The following is a 19,443-nucleotide window of genomic DNA, read 5'->3' on the forward strand; positions in this document are numbered from 1 at the left end:
ACTGAGAGACTGAACTGAACTGAAGGAATTCCCTGGTAATCCAGTGGTTAGAACTTGGCACTTTCACTGCCGGGGGGCCCAGGTTCAATCCCTGGTCACTGATCTAAGACCCCATAAACTGCATGGTGAAGCTTAATAAATAAATAAATGCCTCTTCCCTTGTCACTTATATGTGGAATCTAAAAAGAATACAACGAACTAGTGACCACAATTAAAAAGAAGCAGACTCACAGAACAAACTAGTGGTTACCAGTGGGGAGAGGGAGAAGGGGAGAGGCAATTTAGGGGTAAGAGGCACAAGCTATTGGGTATAAAATCAGCTGCATGGATACACTGTACAGCATGGGGAATATGGCCAATATTTTGTGACTGTAAATGGAGTTTACACTTTAAAAGTTGTGAATCACTATACTGTACAGCTGTAACATGTAATATTATATAGTGACTATACTTCAATTGTTCAAATTAAAATAAAAAAATAACTTCTTTACTCTGGTACCTTTTCCCTCAACTGGTAAGTAAAATAGTTGAGATTCATTCCAACAGAATCCTTATATATAAATTCACAGTTTTGGGTTCTTGCAAACTATTTATTAGAAATTTCCCACGTTGGGGGAAAATTGTTTCTTTGCCAAAGTCAAGCTTATCATTTGATGTAATGTAGTCATAATCATGTCTGTCAAAGTGTTTGTTTTCTTTACAAAATTATAAAATCTTAAAGTGCTTTACTGGATACAGCTAGCTACATTTCAGTTAGTAAACGTAAAGTGAAAAATGTATCAAAGACTACTTGAAATAGAGATCACAAAATAGGCAAAGAAAATAGAGCACTGGTCAAATTCTCTTATTTTATAGAAATATTGCTGCACCAACTAGAGTTCCAGTAAATTAAAATTTTAGAAATTGGAGGACTTCTCTAGGGGTCCAGTGGCTAAGACTCCAAGTTTCCAAAGCAGGGGGCCAGGGTTCAACCCCTGGTCAGGGAACTAGATCCCACATGCCACAACCAAGACCTAGTACAGCCAAATAAGTAAATAATTGTTTTTTAATCTAGACATTGGAAATGTAATGTTTGGAAAGGTGTGTTGTTAACAGAGGTGATGTACATGGTGGTCTCTCAACAGTTAGGCAGCACCTGCTAAGCTTCCTCCTAGGAGATTCACACACACCAAAGGTGGGTCCACCCAAGGGGGACATTGTATGAAGATGCAGAGCTAACAGAGCAGGGCAGGCCCATTGTTCAACTCCAGATGCATCCCAGCTGGGAAACCAGGGTCAGATAGCCAAGGAAATAAGGCCCTGCACAATAGCCGTGAAGATGGGGGAAGTTCACAGGGAGAAGGAGAGATGATCTCATGGCACCTTCAGCTAAAAGAAAGGCAGATGCCAGCTTCTTATCAGGCCGTGCTCCATAGCCATCTTCTGGCTTCTGTGATGGTGAAGTGGGGTGACACAGGTTAGTTCAAAATCAGTGATGACCGCCGAGCTGGGGAAGTCACTGGGGTCCTCACAGGCAGGTTACACAAGTGTGGCAAGATCAGCCCCAGATTTGATGCTCAAAGGTCTACAGGAATGGTAGAAAACCTGCTTGCATCTCTTCAGTGTGGTTTCACTGTGCTAAAAACCCCAGCTGATATCATGGACCATAAAGAAGCAAATCGAAAATACACAGCAAGGGGACTCCAGGTGGTTAAGGCTCTGCACTTCCAACGCAGGGGGTGCAGGTTTGATCCCTGTGGGGTCATTAAGATCTCACAAGTCTCACAGTGTGACCAAAACAAAAAAGTTAGGGGAAAAAAACCACAGGAGGTAAAATCCTGGGATTCTTTTTCTAGGGATATAACACATATGAGCAAATAAAATTAAATATCTCTATGGAAGATAAACAAAATTGTCCAGTGTAAGCAGCACCTCCCAACTGTACACAGGTTGTTCACAGAACAATCTTTCCCACATAATTTGGCAGGATTCCAAGCACTTAGGCAAAACACCTTGGGGAACATAGAGAATAATATTTTTTCAGGTCATATTTTCCTTGATATGAAAACCCTTCAGTATTTTAAAGAAATTATATCTTATCTCTTCTTAATCCATTTTCCCCTCAAAATCAGTAGATTTGTGTTAGTTTCCCAAGGCTTCACTGCTCAATACTATAGACACATATATGGGCTATCTGGTCCCATCACTTCATGGGAAATAGATGGGAAAACAGTGGAAACAGTGTCAGACTTTAATTTGGGGGGCTCCAAAATCACTGTGGCTGCTGATTACAGCCATGAAATTAAAAGACACTTACTCCTTGGAAGGAAAGTTATGACCAACCTAGATAGTATATTAAAAAGCAGAGACATTACTTTGCCAACCAAGGTCCGTCTAGTCAAGGCTATGGTTTTTCCAGTGGTGATGTATGGATGTGAGAGTTGGACTGTGAAGAAAGCTGATCGCCGAAGAATTGATGCTTTTGAACTGTGGTGTTGGAGAAGACTCTTGAGAGTCCTTTGGACTGCAAGGAAATCCAACCAGTTCATTCTAAAGGAGGATCAATCCTGGGTGTTCATTGGAAGGACTGATGCTAAAGCTGAAACTCCAATACTTTGGCCACCTCATGCGAAGAGTTGACACACTGGAAAAGACTCTGATGCTGGGAAGGATTGGGGGCAGGAGGAGAAGGGGACTACAGAGAATGAGATGGCTGGATGGCATCACCGACTCGATGGACATGAGTTTGAGTGAACTCTGGGAGGTGGTGATGGACAGGGAGGCCTGGTGTGCTGTGATTCATGGGGTCGCAAAGAGTCGGACATGACTGAGCGACTGAACTGAACTGATACTTAAATTAATTAAAATTTAATATGACTTAGAATTGTGTTCCTCAGTTGTGCTGGCTGTATTAACAGTGCCCAGCAGCCATGCATGGCTAGTGGCTACCACATGAAACTGTACGTGTATCCATCAGAACAGAAAGTTCTGTTAAACAGCACTACTCAAAAGGCAACTTCTTATGTGTTCTTCTTTTAAACAGAAAGTTACATTTTGGTATGACATAAATGAATTTTCCAAAAGCTAGAGGTTTGAAATTACAGATTCAATCTCAAAATCTAAACCAAAGTAATTCCAACTATCAGTTTCCAGAACAAATGAAATGAAAACAGTAAACTAATACAAGACTTCTCTGACCCTCTGCTGGTTGAATACCAAGTCATCTTTCAAGATGATCCCTCCCAGAAAGGCTTGTCTGACTCTGCTCAACCCCCAAGTTGCTGTTGGTTAGTCACTCAGTCGTGTCCCACTCTTTAGTGGCTCCATGGACTGTAGCCTTCCAGGCTCCTCTGTCCATGTAATTTTCCAGGCAAGAATACTGGAGTGGGTTGTGATTTCCTCCTCTAAGGGATCTTCCCAACTCAGGGATCAAACCCACATTTCCTGCATTGGCAGGAGGATTCTGAGCCACCTGGGAAGCCATAATAAATACAATAAAGACTTTTAAAAAACAGTACACATAAAAAAATATCTTTTTTAAAAAAAAAAAAAGGAGCGTGGACCCTTGGTCATTATCACCCCAACTCACACATACCTAGGAGGGAATAATGAAAATAAACCAAGGCACTGCTACACTGTTGTGTACCAGCCATCAGTTTGTGCCAGGATCAGGATTAACGCTCATTTCCAGGGTTGCAGGTTGACTACAGGAAGCCAGACCCACCCTCAAGGAGCTCATAAGCAGGCATTTACTTACTTAAAACTGATTTAAAGTGCTGCTGGCTTGGACAGTAAAGAATCCACCTGCAATACAGGAGTCCCGGTTTCGATCCCTTGGTCGGGAAGGTCCTCTGGAGAAAGGAATGGCAACACACTCCAGTATTCTTGCCTGGAAAATCCCCATGGACAGAGGAACCTGGCAAACTTAGTCTCTGGAGTCACAAAACAGTGGACACGATTGAGCAGCTAAACAACAGCAGCAATGAAAAGTTCATCATTTGAAAGTGTTGGGAGTGTTGAAGTCAGGAATGATTGGATAAAACGTGAAGTTGGTGGAACTGGGGAGGCCTTGCGTCTCCCACTCAGAGGTGCACGCCAGTCTCTGGGGGAGTGTGTGGAGATGCTCCAGCAGGTCTGGGGTGTAGCCCAAAGGTCTCTGCTGCAAGCTCAGTGATGCTGCCAATGCTGCCGCTGCTGGTCCCCAAGCAGCACTCAGGACTCTGCAAGGACCAAGGTGGGAGCCCTGTAAAACTCTGATCTTTGGGGCTGCAGTCCCTGCTCACTGTCCACAGCCACCGGCAGGGACCCTGCCAGCTGTGCTGCTCTCTCCAGAGGGACAAACCTGAACCAGACCTGTCCCTACGGGCACACATGCTCCTGCACACATTCACATACATCCACGCACACAGATACACACGCACACGTTTCCCTGGTGGGCTTCCCTCCCTGTACACCTGCTGCTGTATCCATGTCAGGTTCCAGGTGCTGGAGTGAGGCAACCAGACCTGCTGCCCAGAGCCCACCTCCCACAAGAGACCAGACTGATGTCGACCTAGCACTCTGAGTAAGATGGGGCAGGCAGGGATGCTAGAACCACGTTCTGCACACGCCCCTTCGGTCCGGGAGACTCAGTCCACGCCAGGCCATCCATGACACCCAGCATCGTTTGCCAAGAGTTGAGTATCAGCGTCCCCAGAATTACTCCGCACTGCCTAAAACTGTGTGCTGCTGCTGCTAAGTCACTTCAGTCGTGTCCGACTCTGTGCGACCCCATAGATGGTAGCCCACCAGGCTCCGCCGTCTCTGGGATTCTCCAGGCAAGAACAATGGAGTGGGCTGCCATTTCCTTCTCCAATGCATGAAAGTGAAAAGTGAAAGTGAAGTCACTCAGTCGTATCCGACTCTTCGCGACCCCATGGACTACAGCCTACCAGGCTCCTCCACCCATGGGATTTTCCAGGCAAAAACTGCATGAATACAGTGAATGTTTCGTACTGTAGGGTGCAAATCTGTTTGAATTGAATAAAGATGCAAATACTTTGCCTAGTATCTGTTCAGTTATCATAGGAAGGGGGAACCATCCTTAGCAAGTCCCGGGTGATCAGAGAGTACCCCCAGAGAAGTTGGCCTTGAAGCTGAGAACTGAACTGTAGGTGGGTGGCACCCAGTGTGAGCTAGGAAGAAAAGTGCCGGAGAAAGCCTTCCAAGGGGAGGGATGAGCTGCTGAGGAGCTTGGAGAGAGAGATGGGGTGACCTGGTGCGTGCAGCCACCGCAATACCGAATTAGAAAGGCCAGTCCCTAGGTCCAGTCTCATCTCCCACATTCTCACCCATCAGCTCAGGTCACAGTCATTTCTTTTTTGACTAAATCTCACATCAGCTAACTTTACAGCTCATGTGTTACCTGGGTTTCATGATTTTTGCAAATGTCTTATGTAGATGGGAAGCCCCTAGAGGAAAAGAGGGTGCTCCATTTTTCTTTATGACACCAACCTCCCTTCAGGATTGTTATCAGACTCTGCTTTGTGCCATAAGATGGCTTCAGCAGGTTTCTTTTCTCTTGAGTTTCTATTTGGCTCGGCCTGTTGAGTGGGACAACTGAGCTGATCTGTAAAAATGTGGATAATTGTGGCAGCTTTATTCATAATTGACAAAACTTGGAAGAAGCCAGGATACCCTGCAATAGGTGAATGGATGAATAATAAATGGTGGTTCATCTGGGAAATGGAATATTATTCAGCATTTTTAAAAATATAAATAAATGAGCTCTCAAACCAAGAAAAGAATGGAGGAAAACTTACATGCCTTACATTTACTTACATTACTAATAAAAGAGGGCTTCCCAGGTGGTGATAGTGGTAAAGAACTCTCCTGCCAATGCAGGAGACATAATTAGACATGGGTTTGTTCCTTGGATTGGGAAGATCCCCTGGAGGAGAACATGGCAACCCATTCCCGTATTCTTGCCTGGAGAACCCCATAGATAGAGGAGTCTGGCAAGCTGTAGTCCGTGGAGTCGCAAAAGAGTCAGACATGACTGAAGTGACATAGGATAGCATAGGTAAAGGAAGCCAACCTGAAAAGGCTACATACTGTATGATTCCCACTACATAGCATTCTTAAAAAGGTAAAATTATGAAGATAGTAAAAAAAATATTTGTTTTCCAGGGGTTTAGGGATGAGTAGAAAGGGATGAATAGGTGAGCACAGAGGATTTTTAGCATAGTGAAAATACTCTGAATGATATTGTTATAATGCATGTATGTCCTGAGACATTTGTCCACAGCCACAGAGCATACACTGCCAAAGTGAATCCTGATGTGAATTGTGGACTTTGAGTGATTGTGATGTGTCAGTATCAGCTGTAACAAATGAACCAGCTGGTGGGGAAGATGGACAATGGGGGAGGTTAGGCATGCCAGGGCATTAGGATTATGGGGAAAAAGGAGTGCATGTTCAAGACTATGGTGATCACCAAGCAAAGGCAAAATCAAGAATAACTTGGAGAATGGTAAACAGATAAAGGTCTGGTCCAGGGTGGGTTCCTGTACCAGCTGCTGCAAGAGAAATACCCTTTAATGGATTCATTGCTCTCACAACAAACCTTTATTGTGCCCAACATGTGTCAGGCACGGTACCAGCTACTGGGCTTCAATGATGCTCTGCCAATGAGTCCACAGTCAAGTGGACAAGAGACCACAAGACAACGGTGGGCGATCGATCAGATTTCCTCCTATTTCTGCTTTCTGATCCCTGACCCCAGAAGAGAGCTGATCACAGGTTAGGCTTTTATAAATGTCTTCTCATGAAGTCCAAAATAGCATTAAGAGGATGACAGGACTAACACAAGACTGAGCACCGCTTGCTATGAAAACATCCAGGGGGCATCTCTCTCAGCCTTAGGGAGGCAGGAAGACGTCCCAGAGTGGGGGGCTTCAGCCGACTTGAGAGAGATCAAGTACTATGTCTTTTCAAGTCTAAAATGCATACTTTGTTACTTTTTGACACACCTGAGATTGGGATATGTCTCAAATTCACAGTTGAATTGGGAACATGTTTTCCTTTGTCAGTGGCATACACAATTACGGGGCACCCTGTGGGCAATCACATTGTGAGCTTGTTGAGATGTGGTCCCGAAGCCAAGCCAGAGTCCTTCCAGAAATCTGCACGGCCATCAACATCACAAAATCTCAAATTCCACCTCACTAAGCCACTCCAGTACTCTTGCCTGGAGAATCCCATGGATGGAGGAGCCTGGTGGGCTGCAGTCCATGGGGTCGCTAGGAGTCTGACACGACTGAGCGACTTCACTTTCACTTTTCACTTTCACACATTGGAGAAGGAAATGGCAACCCACTCCAGTGTTCTTGCCTGGAGAATCCCAGGGACGGGGCAGCCTGGTGGGCTTCTGTCTATGGGGTCACACAGAGTCGGACACGACTGAAGTGACTTAGCAGCAGCAGCAGCAAGGACCTTGTGAGGGCTTCCCAGATGATGGTGGTGGTGGTGGTGCTGCTGCTGCTAAGTCGCTTCAGTCATGTCTGACTCTGTGCGACCCCATAGACAGCAGCCCACCAGGCTCTTCTGTCCCTGGGATTCTCCAGGCAAGAAGACTGGAGTGGGTTGCCATTACCTGCTAGTTGTAAAGAATCCACCTGTCAATGCAGGATTCACAAGAGACACGGATTTGATCCCTGGGTCAGGAAGATACCCTGGAGTAGCAAGTGGCAACTCCCTCCAGTATTCTTGCCTGAGAATCCTACGGACAGAGGAGCCTGACGGGCTACAGTCCATGGAGCGACTGAGCACATACGCAAGGACCTTGCGTGAACCCACTCCTCACCAGCCTCTACAGTGGACTCTTCAGCGCTGGTTCTGCTTCCTCTGACCCAGACCTTGTGCTTTCTCACCTTCCAATCCCCCCTCAATCAGCCACAACTTTCCAAAACCAGGTCTGCTCAGGTGGCTTTCCTTCATGACAAAATCTATTCAGTAGCAGGGAACCCAAGTCCCTTTGAGACCCGGTCTTCACCAGCTGCCTGTTTCTCCACCTCCCCCACTCTTGAACTTGGCTGACTCCCAGCTAATTTTAAGGAATCTAAGACGCCATCGGTGGTAAGTCACACCTTCATTTTATGGAACATTAAGAAAGAAAAAGAGACACTCAATCAACTGGTGACGTGTTGTCTCAGGCCAGGTCCCCAGGAAAAAAGCCTCTGAGGAGACGTGAGTGCAGAAGGTTGATGGGGGAGGGCTCCCCAGAACAATAGTGGTGAGCAGGTGAGGGCCCAGGAGCCTCAGCACCCCCACAGGGAGCCCAGTGGCAGGTGGGCCTGCAGGACTGCCCAGTGTGCAGGTGGGGAGCAGAAGCTGGAACCCCACGTGGACTAGTCACTGAGTGTTGGGGGCAGCCTGGGGTCAGGCAGCTCCCTCCGTTAAAGCCCAGCTGACAGCTGCCCTCTGCCAGCCCCTGAGAGATGAACTTGACCAGGGATGTGGGCAGCGCCTACCTCATCCACTACAGACGTATCCATCGTGAGGTGGTTTCTGATGTGATGTGTTAGGAGATGAAAAACTGGGCATCTTCCAGTTAAACCTACTGTGTGGGCAGTCACTTCCTTTTCTACTGACATTATTTAGAGCTAGTTTAGCTGGCTTGCAGCAAAGAATTCTCGTAATCCAGGGTAAAAGGGGGTCACAAGTGGAAAATGATACACCTGGTTTTTTTGGAACATGGCTGTTGCTGTTCAGTTGCTGCCCTGTCCGACTCTTTGCAACCCCATGAACTGCAGCACTCCAGGCTTCCCTGTCCTTCATGGTCTCCTTGAGTTTACTCAAACTGATGTCCATTGAGTCAGTGATGCCATCCAACCGTCTCACTCCCTGTCGCCCCCTTGTCCTCTTGCCCTCAGTCTTTCATAGCACTGGGGTCTTTTCCAGTGAGTCGGGTCTTCCCATCAGGTAACCAAAGTATTGATAATCAATTTTAAATATATAGTTCAGTGGTGGTAGTTACATTCACCTTGTTGTACCACCATCAACACCGTCCATCTCCAGAGCTTTCTCATCTTGCAAAAGTGAGACTCTGTTCATTCAAGAAAAATTCCTCCACTCCCACCCCCATCCCTTAGCAACCACCACTCTACTCTGTGAATTTGATACTCTGAGTACTTCCTAGGAGTGAAACTGTACAGTATTTGTCTTTTTGTGACTGACATTTCACACAGCATAATGTCCCCAAGCTTCATCCATGTGGTAGCATGCAAGAGAATTTCCATCTTTTTCAAGGCTGAATATGGACATACCATATTCATTTATCTGTTCATCCATCAATAAACATGTGGGTTGCTTCCACCTCTTGGTATTATGAAAAGTGCTGCTATGAACCTGGCTATGCAAATATTTCCTTGAGACTACTTTCAATTACTTTGGGTACATGCCCAGAAATAAGATTGCTGGTTCATATGGTGATTCTGTTTGACATTTGGAGGAACCGCCACACTGTTTTCCATAGAGGTTGCACCATTTTACAATCCACAGACAGTGTATAAGTTGGCTTTCCCAGTTCTCCACATCCTTACACTTGCTATTTGTGTATGTGTGTGTGTTTGATAGTAGTCATTCTAGTTAGTGTGCAATGATATCTCACTGTGGTTTTATTTGAATTTCTCTGATGATCAATTATGTTGAGCATCTTTTCAAATGTCTTTTGGCCATTTGTTTATCTTCTTTGGAAAAACTTCAAGTCTTTTGACCATTTTTAAAATCAGGTTATTTGATTTTCTTTGCTTTTGAATTGTAGGAATTCTTTATATATTCTGGATATTAACTTCTCGTAGGATATATGATTTGCAAATTATACCATCAATACTTGAACTTCATACTGTCCTGCTGCCTCAACAGCTCCACAAACAAGCTGTGACACTCAGCCCAGGAGATAGGTACATCAGTGAGATAAAGCTGGTCTCTCCCTTAAGAACTTTTCTTACCCTCACTGTGACCAGTGACCTTCACATGCACCAAAACCTTTCTCTTGTGTGCCCCACGCTGACCCCGAGTAGCGTGTGTCTACTTGGGGTCAGTAAGTAGACGCATTTACTGTGTCTCTCAGCCCCCCACTTGCACTGGTTCAACACAAATACTTCTCCCATTCCATAGGCAGCCTTTCCCTCTGTTGATAGTGTCCTTTGATGCACCAAAGTTTTTAAGTGTGATGTGGTCCCATTTGTCTATTTGTCCAAACACCGTTTGTTTTGGTGCCATATCTGAGAAATCATCGGCAAATCCAAAGTTATTAAGATGTCCCCCTATGTTTTCTTCCAGAAGCTGTATAGTTTGTGGTCTTATGTTTAGATTATTTTTTATTTTGAGTTAATTTTTTATTCTCTGTAAGAAAAGGGTCCGACTGCTTTCTTTTGCCTGAAGACAGCCAGGTTTCCAATCACCATTCATTGGAAAGATCATCATTTCACAATTGAATGGTCTTTGCGGCCTCATCAAAGAATATTTGACCATAAACACAAAGGTTTGTTTCTGGGCTATCTGTTCTACTCCATCTGTCTACCTGTCTACATCAAGTTTATGGTTCCTATAGGGTAGCCAAAACCTGTAGGTAGTTGGTTTGGAACTCAGAAAGTACAGAGATTGGGACTGACACATATACAGGACGATGTATAAAATAGAAAACTGCTGAGAACACAGCACAGGGAACTCTACTCAATACTCTGCATGGTGACCTGAATGGGAAGGAAATCAAAAAAACAGGGGCTATATGTATATGCATGGCTGATTAACTTCGCTGTATAGCAGAAACTGACACAACATACACAGCACTGTAGGGCAATTATACTCCAATAAAAATTTTAAAAATAAATTTTAAAAAGCAAGGCACACATTAAAGAGCTTTGGGATAATTTTGTGAAAAATAAAATAGGTCTGGAGGGTAATAATGTCACACACTAAATTATGCAAGCAAAGCATTCTTAGAGGAGCTTCGCATGCACTGACACATTTGATTAATGGAGCTATGAAGTGTGCTCTTCACAGCCCCGTTTTATAGGGGTGGAGAAGCAGGCACGGAGAGGTTGAGAAACTGGCCCATGGTAGCGCAGATGCCAAATGGCATTTGAGACTTGAACACAGTATGTCTGGCTCCAGAGTGTATGCTTTTACTCAGGACACTGTGACATCTCTCCCGTGGGAGTGGAAGATCATGGAGAGCCTTGTGGAGGAAGGGGCATAGACCGTGAAGCCATGGGCAGAAGTTGGCTGTTTGGAAATAGGCAGGGCATGCATTTCAGCTGAAGCATAGGAGTGCTTTCTGAATGCTGCTAACATCTGTGACCATCCTAAGGTCTGGGACCGGGTGGTCTGTTTCTTTTGTACGACTCCACGTTGCCAAGTGTCAGGCTCAGTCTCCACTTAAGAAAGGGCAAATAAAGAAAATCTATTCTTTACTTTGATTTAAGGAAAAGGAAGGCAGAGCATGGAAACCATAGTGCTCCCAAGAAGCCTCAGGTGATTGCTGCCTTCCAAAAAAGCAGCAGGGAAAATAAATCCCAAAGGAAGAGGAGCTTCTGGGTTGTCAACATTTGTCTTACTTCTCTTGTTCATCCACAGAGTCTATGCCCAGGATTTTTTGTTAAAATCATTTGAGCTGATTCTCCTCAAGGAGAAAAGATAAGACTTTGGTAAATTTGAGGGAAATCACACTCTGTGAAGCAAGGCTGCTGCTGCTGCTAAGTCGCTTCAGTCATGTCTGACTCTGTGCAACCCCATAGACGGCAGCCCACCAGGCTCCTCCATCCCTGGAATTCTCCAGGCAAGAATATTGGAGGGGGTTGCCATTTCCTTCTCCAGTGCAAGGAGGAGGCTCCTTTTCACCCTACTCCTTTCTATCTGACCTGGGTGCTACACCCAGTGCCCAGATATACCTGGGCAAGGTAGACCAGGATGGGCAGCTAGCTGCCTGGACCTACTGAGGTCTGAGGACATGGCCCCAGGACCTGCATTATGACCCAGCTCCCCAGAGATTCTTAAGCATATGAATATTTGAAAAATGCTGAACTAGAGCAAGTAAAAGTTTTACCTAAAGGAATTCAACTCAGAAAATAATGATCATCATAGAATAGTGAAGATTCTTGCATAATTATCAACATACAATCAGATATTAATTCATGTAGTGAAGCATTTTACGACTATAGCACATGTTAACTGTTCCTAAGACTCTTATCTCCTCATTTCTGTTTAGATATTTTTAAACATGAAGCTCATTCATTAAAAAATACAGTAATACAAATCTGCCTTCACTGTGCTGCTGACTTTCTCTTTAAGACCGAATAAAATTCCCAACCATGTTTGATACCGTGATTCTCCTACTTGGGAAATCCTTTACACTAACTGTTAAAATCATTAAGCCAATGTCCTCGATTTAATCTTTAAGGTTGACCAGCCAGCATTGAGTCACCGTAATCTTCTAGGTCAGACAGGAAAAGAATTGACGTCGTTACAAAGTACCACTGCGTAAGCGTCTTTGAGAAGATGGCAGCCAAGTGTACACAGTTGGTTAATCAGAGGTGATAGCTAACAGTCTCTGGGCAGGCGAGTTGGAGGGCCTGGCCCCTGGCATCGCAGCCTTGTGGGAGCATCTGTAACACACTTTCTCTGACATAACACATCTCAGGGAGGTATCAAGATGTTTCCTCTCCACAGATAATCCGCCAGCCTACGAGGTTTGATGGTTTGGCACGTGCTATGCCCAAGGGACTGATGCAGTAAGGGATGTTTCATACAAAGGGGCTTCCACCGTGAGCCAGCAGTGTTGATCTGCAGCTAAAAACAGAGGTGCACAAAAATAACCCTTCAACTTCTCACCCTGAACAATGAAGATGTTTTCCAGAGAAACACACATGATCCAAACAAGCCTCATTTCTCCAGCTTTTACTTTTTAAAAAAGGAAAGATAAAAAAGGAGATCAGCTGACCTCACTGGTTTGCCTCACTCATCTGTAACATGGACCGCCCAAAAGAGAGTTATAAACATGCCTGAAAGGTCTTGTCACATTATGTCTAGCTTTCAGCAATAAACAAAGAAGTTGTTACCAGCCGTGAATTTTAATATCCTAATTAGCATAAATACTTCCATGTCACAAGTTAATGTGAGCATTCCTCTCAATTTTAAAGAGAGATGCCAGGAACTCGGTTCCCTTCACACACCATCCTCTCTCTCGCCCCTTCTCTTCTCCCTATCTAAGTCAGAGGGAGAGGGAACATGGGGTGATTTTTGGAGGACAGAGAGATAGACAGTCACAAGGTCCAGATCACCCAGGACCCGTGATGGCAGGTCCAGGAGCCAACTGCAGCCTAGGGGACTGAACGCTAAAGACAAGGCTAATGTCAGGTTAATTCTCATCAATTTTTTTTTTTTAAATCACTCACTCCATTCCAGGGTCCTGATCATAAGACAGGAGGAAATGAGCCTGAGAACCAGAGTTGTCAGAGTGAAAACTGTGGTTAAACGAAAACAGAGAGAGTGCCCCTCGAGGCCCTAGGCAGTGGAGGAAGGACGGGGAAGGTGGGCACCTGACATTTAGAGCAGTGACCCCCCCTGCTGCTCCACGTGTATACACAACGTCCCCTGTCACTGCCACCCTCCTGTCCGTGTCCTCAGATCAGCTGTATCGCAGTAAGTTTCCCAGTCCCTTCCAATTTGGCACACGTTTGTTTATACACATCTGCTGTAGAAACTACATTCTACTCACACCTTCCTTCTTTTTTTAATCATAACCAATCCAGATTCAGGCAAAGACAACATCCTATGTGTCTCCAACATTCTGTTTTTTTGGGGGGAGGGGGCTGTGCCAGCTTGGCTTGCAAGGTCTTAATTCCTTGACCAGGAATTGAACCCAGGCCCTCTGTGAAAGCGCAGAGTCCTAACCACAGGGCTATCAGGGAAGCCTCTATCAGCCACTGGTCCCCAGGTGTTGGAAGGTGAGGTTTGTCCTGTTTCCCTTCCCCCAACCGTAAGTCCACCCCCCACACACACACCCCAGGCCTATCCACAGTGTGAAAGCTCACACCCAGTTCTCCTCACTTCCCCCTTTCCTGGGGGCCTCTGACCAGACTTGTGGGTATCAACAGAAATAATCAATAAACCGTCAATCAAAGGAATAGAAGAGAGCTTAGTTTGAGCCAAACAGGGACCTCTAGTCTAGGAGACACAGATTCAAGAAGGCTTGAACTATATTGTACCTGAATACAAAATGGGGGTGGCTTGTAATAAAGAATCTGCCTGCAATGCAGGAGACCCGGGTTCAATCCCTGGAGAAGGAAATAGCAACCCACTCCAGTATTCTTGCCTGGAGGATTCCATGGACATAGAAGCCTGGCAGGCGACAGTCCATGGGGTCACAAAGAGTCAGACATGACTCACTGACTAACACTTGTAAAGGCAAAAACCGTAAAAAATCAGGTAATGTAAGTTGTTTTTCAAGAATTACACTTGGAGCTGGGAAGAAGCAAGGGTGCTTGTTCAGGAAGGATGGGGTGGGATCTGAAACGGTTGCAGAGCCTGGGAGGGACCTTGAGATCATGAGGTAGCCGCAGGCAGCTGGCCACATGTACTGTTTTGAGAGTGGCTAGTGGTGTCCTTTGATACAATTCAAAGTTCAAGTTCTTGGGGAAGCAGGAGTGTGTCTTGAACTCACATCCGCAATGACCACCAGCTGCACACTGTGGAGTAACTACAGTTACTCCATTAAATATATATGTATTTATTTATTTTTGGCTATGCTGGGTCTTCATTGCTGTTCGGGCTTTTCTCTAGTTCCCATCTGTGGGGCCTACTCTCTGGCTGTGGTGCATGGGCTTCTCATCGCTCTGGCCTCCCTTGTTGTGGAGCACAGGCTCTAGGTGTGCGGGCTTCAGTAGTTGCGACCCCCAGACTCTAGAGCACAGGCTCAATAGTTGCAGTACAGGAGCTTAGTTGCTTCACGGCATGTGGGATCTTCCTCAGTCAGGGATGGAACCCGTGTCTCCTGCATTGGCAGGGGGATTCTTTACCACTGAGCCGCTACAGAAGATCCCACAGTTACTCCGTTTTGATTTTTAAATGCATTCTTCTCTTTCATGGTTAAAGTAAATGTATGATGACCATTTAAAAGGCCACAAACTCTCAGTTTGTTGGCATAAAGCCCGAGGTAAATTGTGTATAAGCCAGAATGACTTCCCCATCCTCAGTGTGTGAACATTCCTATCGTGGCAGGGACAAGAGGAGACAGCAACCACTGGGCCCATCTTCAGTTCCAGCATGGCTCACCCCTGGCCACGGCTCCGCAGCGTGTCTGTGCTGGTCGGAGGCCACGGGAAGTGATTCCATCCCCAGGGCACTCTGCTCCTCTGGAAATTCCAGCACTGCCCGGGGCTCAAGGAAGCTGGGTGGGCAGGAGAGAAGGGTGGTGACTCTACACGGGGAATTCTAGGAAAGCAGGACTCGGGGACACCCCTAGGCAGTATTCAGACCACAACAATTGTCCTTATCAGTGTTGCAAGAATATGAAAGGTGTAGTGGCCCTGAAAGTCAGAATCACAAAATGCCAAGTGTCAGATTCCTAAGACTGTGACTCACAACAGCCCATTTCTCCACTCTTATTCATTCTCTCTTGTTATTTTCTCCTCGGTAAACACTTGCTGGGCACCTGCTCAGGGTCCAGGGTCATGCTTTGTACTGGTTGTAGTGGCTTCTGTGACTTACTTCAACTTGTTTCAGTACAGTCAGTGTGCAAGTGTGTGTGTGTGCATGCACACACATGCCAGCTAGTTTCAGCTCGAATTCACACATGTGTGATCAGGAAAGCATGCCTAGGGGCCGTCCACTTGCTGCACATCCTAGATAGCCCCCAGAGCCAGCATTAGCAGGCTTCAGCCCATAGATCCCAACTGACACTGAGGATTCGCTTTTCAGCATCCTGACCATCGAAAATGGATATTGTTTGCAGCACTAGTGACTTACTAGTTATCATCATGAATGTGAGAAGGGGTTTGTACTGGTGAAAACATCCAAGACAGGGAAGATGGTGTAAAAGGTTGAGACATTCAGTCTGGGGAGATGGAAACACTGTGGAGGTGGACAGTGGCTATGGTTGCACTGCAATGGGATTGTACTTCGTGCCACCAAATTGCACACTTTAAAATGGCTAAAATTTAACTTTCATGTTATCACATCATTTTTTGCATTTCGATAAAATGCAGTGCCTTTTATCCCAAAATTTCTTTAAGGTTTAGACACTGCCCATACTTGCATGATGGCTTCCTTGGTGGCTCAGATGGTAAAGAATCCGTCTGCAATGTAGGAGACCCGGGTTCGATCCCTGGGTGGAGAAGATCCCCTGAAAAAGGGAAAGGCAACCCACTCCAGTATTCTTGCCTGGGAAATCCCATGGACTGAGGCGCCTGGTGGGCTACAGTCCAAGGGGTCACAAAGAATCGGACACAACTGAGCACAACTAAACAGTAAAAACAACTTGGGGGTCGAGCAGTCAGACAAGGATTTCTGGGCGGGATCATCCGGAAGGATGACTTGGTGTTCAACCTGCAGAGAGGGACGGAGAGCCTTGTATTGTTGTTTTCATTTGCTCTGGAAACTGACAGTTGGAATTAATTTGGTTTAGATTTTGAGACTGAATCTGCCATTTCAACTATCTGGTAGTCTCTAGCTTTTTGAAAAGTCATTTATTTTATACCAAAATGTAACTTTCCGGTTAAAAGAAGAAGGAAAAATAAAAAAGTTGTCTTTTGAGTAATGCTGTTTTGAACAATGTTACTGAACAGAAACAGATTCATAGACATAGAGAACAGACTTAGAGAACTTAGAGAACAGACATAGAGAACAGACCCAAGGGGAGATGATGGTTGCCCAAGGGGAGATGGAGTGTTGGGCAGAGATGGGGTGGGAGTTTGGGATTAGCAAATGCAAACTATTATTTATAGAATAGATTAACAACAAGGTCCTACTGCAGAGCACAGGGAACTCTATTCAATACCCTGGCACAAACCACAATGAAAGAAAGTATATATATATATATATGTATGTATGTATGTATAACTGAATTATTTTACTGTACAGCAGAAATCAACATGACACAGTAAATGAACTATACTCCCTAAGTGACAGTTGCTCAGTAGTGTCTGACTCTTTGCTACCCCATGGACTATACTGTCCATGGAATTCTCCAAGCCAGAATAGTTGAGTGGGTAGCCTTTCCCTTCTCCAGGGAATCTTCCCAAGACCTGTTGAACCCAGGTCTCCTGCATTGCAGGGAGATTCTTTACCAACTGAGCTATCAGGAAAGCCCATACTCACTAAAATAAACTTTTTAAAATAAATAAATAAAAATAAAACAAAGCATTCTGCATTAAAGGGGTAAGATCTACAAGAGGATAGAACTTAGTTTCTCAGGGTGGAGATGGGAGTGCTAACTTTGTTTCTCTAGAAGGTAGTAGATTTGCTGGGGCGCGGGGTGCGGGTCGGGGGGCAGGCACCCGATGGGCATGCTAAGTTGTTTCAGCTGTGTCCAATTCTTTGTGATTCCGTGGACTGTAGACTGCCAGATTCCTCTGTCCATGGGATTTCCCAGGCAAGAATATGGAATAAGTTGCCATTCCCTTCTCCAGGACATCTTCCAACCCAGGGATCAAACCCAGGTCTCCTGGATTTCAGGAAGATGCTTTACCATCTGAGCCACCAAAGAAGCAGAGGTAAGCTTAAACCCCAAGGAAAACCACTGTTAGCTTATCTCCCTAATAAGTTTCAGGCACTTCCCTCAGAGAATCTACCCTTTAACACCTTTTTCAGTGAACTAGAGCTAAAAATGAAGGAAGCCTTTGTATTCGTTTATTTGTTTCATGTTTTTTGATTATGTTTTTTTCCTCCGACTTGCCTTAGATCCCAGAAATGGAGAAAACGTATATTGCTGGTATTTCTCTTTGGCACTTCTGAAATTCTGGGGCCAGACATTCAAATCCTGGCTCCACCACACATAAACTGTGTAACCCAGCAACTTTCTAATTTCTCTAAGCCTCAGTTTCCACTGTAAGATGGGACTGGATATGGGGTGAAGGTTGAGAATATCCACCAAAAGCGCTTAGCATCGTGGCATCCTTGACTGTTACCCAGGCTGGCACCGCCCTCCCGGCCAGTGCCTCCCGGCCAGGACTGTTCGGAGTCCTCCCTGGTGGAATGGAGTGGACTCCATTGGAGACAGAGGAGAATGTGCTCTTGGTAAACATATTTGGGGCAGCTTGGTTGTATCATGGGAAGAATGTGGCCTTTGGAGCCCACACTTGGGCTCACATTCTTGCCGTATCTGCTCACTGGGTGACCTTGAATATTTAATTAACATCTGAATCCCCGTTTCCCCTCCTCACAAATGAATATCTAATACTCATTGGATTGGAGATAAGGCTGGTAGGGCATTATCTGGATGGACTGATTCTTGTTAATTTTCTCCTTCCCCTTGTAATGACTTCACAGGAAGGAGAAAAGGTAAGCCTCTCTCTGGGGCCCCTCACTATGCAGTCCAGGAGTCCTGGGTGTGTCCCCAAAGTCAGGACTGGCCCTCGGTCCTGGGAATATGGTGGAGGGAAATACAATTTGCAAGAGTAAAGCAGTGTATCCCATGCAGTGAACTCGATTCCAGGCCCTTTGAACAAATCATCACTCCTGTGGGAACCGTCCTCTTATCAATGGAACATTCTTCTTGATAAAATTATTTTAAATGTTAGAAGTAAAGATTTTTAAAAGCCATAAGTCTCCTTCCTGCTGCAACTATTTTTGGTTTTAGCTATTACCTTGTGGTCTTTGGCTGGGGCTTCCCAGGTGGCACAGTAGTAAAGAATCTGCCTGCCAGTGCAACAGACTCAAGAGACGCAGGTTCGATCCCTGGGTTAGGAAGATCCCTTGGAGATCCTTGGCAACCCACTCCAGTATTCTTACCTGGGAAATCCCATGCACAGAGGGCTACAGTCCATGGGGTCCAAAAGAGTCTTTGACTACCTGTCGATACGGTTTATTGCTTCTGTCAATACAGTAATATTTATATTATACTTTTAGAATATAAAATACAGTATTGTAAACTATTTATATTCTACTTTTCTTTGTAATGCTATTCATTTGCTAGCGCAGATTTCACATGATTCTATAAAATAGCTACATAATAGACCTCCTTGTCAAAGTTTTACAATATTGGATATGAATATTACATGAAGGTTTATGCTACAATGGCCTCTTTATGACCGCAGTTTAGTCTTTTTCATTTTTCTCCTTAGTAGATTATATTCTTTGCAAAAAAGTATGAAGGCTTTGATGCCCTATGAGCTTCCCTGATAGCTCAGTTGGTAAAGAATCCACGTACAATTTTCAGGAGACCCCAGTTTGATTCCTGGGTCAGGAATACCCACTGGAGAAGGG

Source organism: Moschus berezovskii, chromosome 16 (assembly GCF_049115385.1).
Source record: "Moschus berezovskii isolate FMDL1 chromosome 16, NW_MosBer_1.0, whole genome shotgun sequence".
In the NCBI taxonomy this organism is placed as follows: domain Eukaryota; kingdom Metazoa; phylum Chordata; class Mammalia; order Artiodactyla; family Moschidae; genus Moschus; species Moschus berezovskii.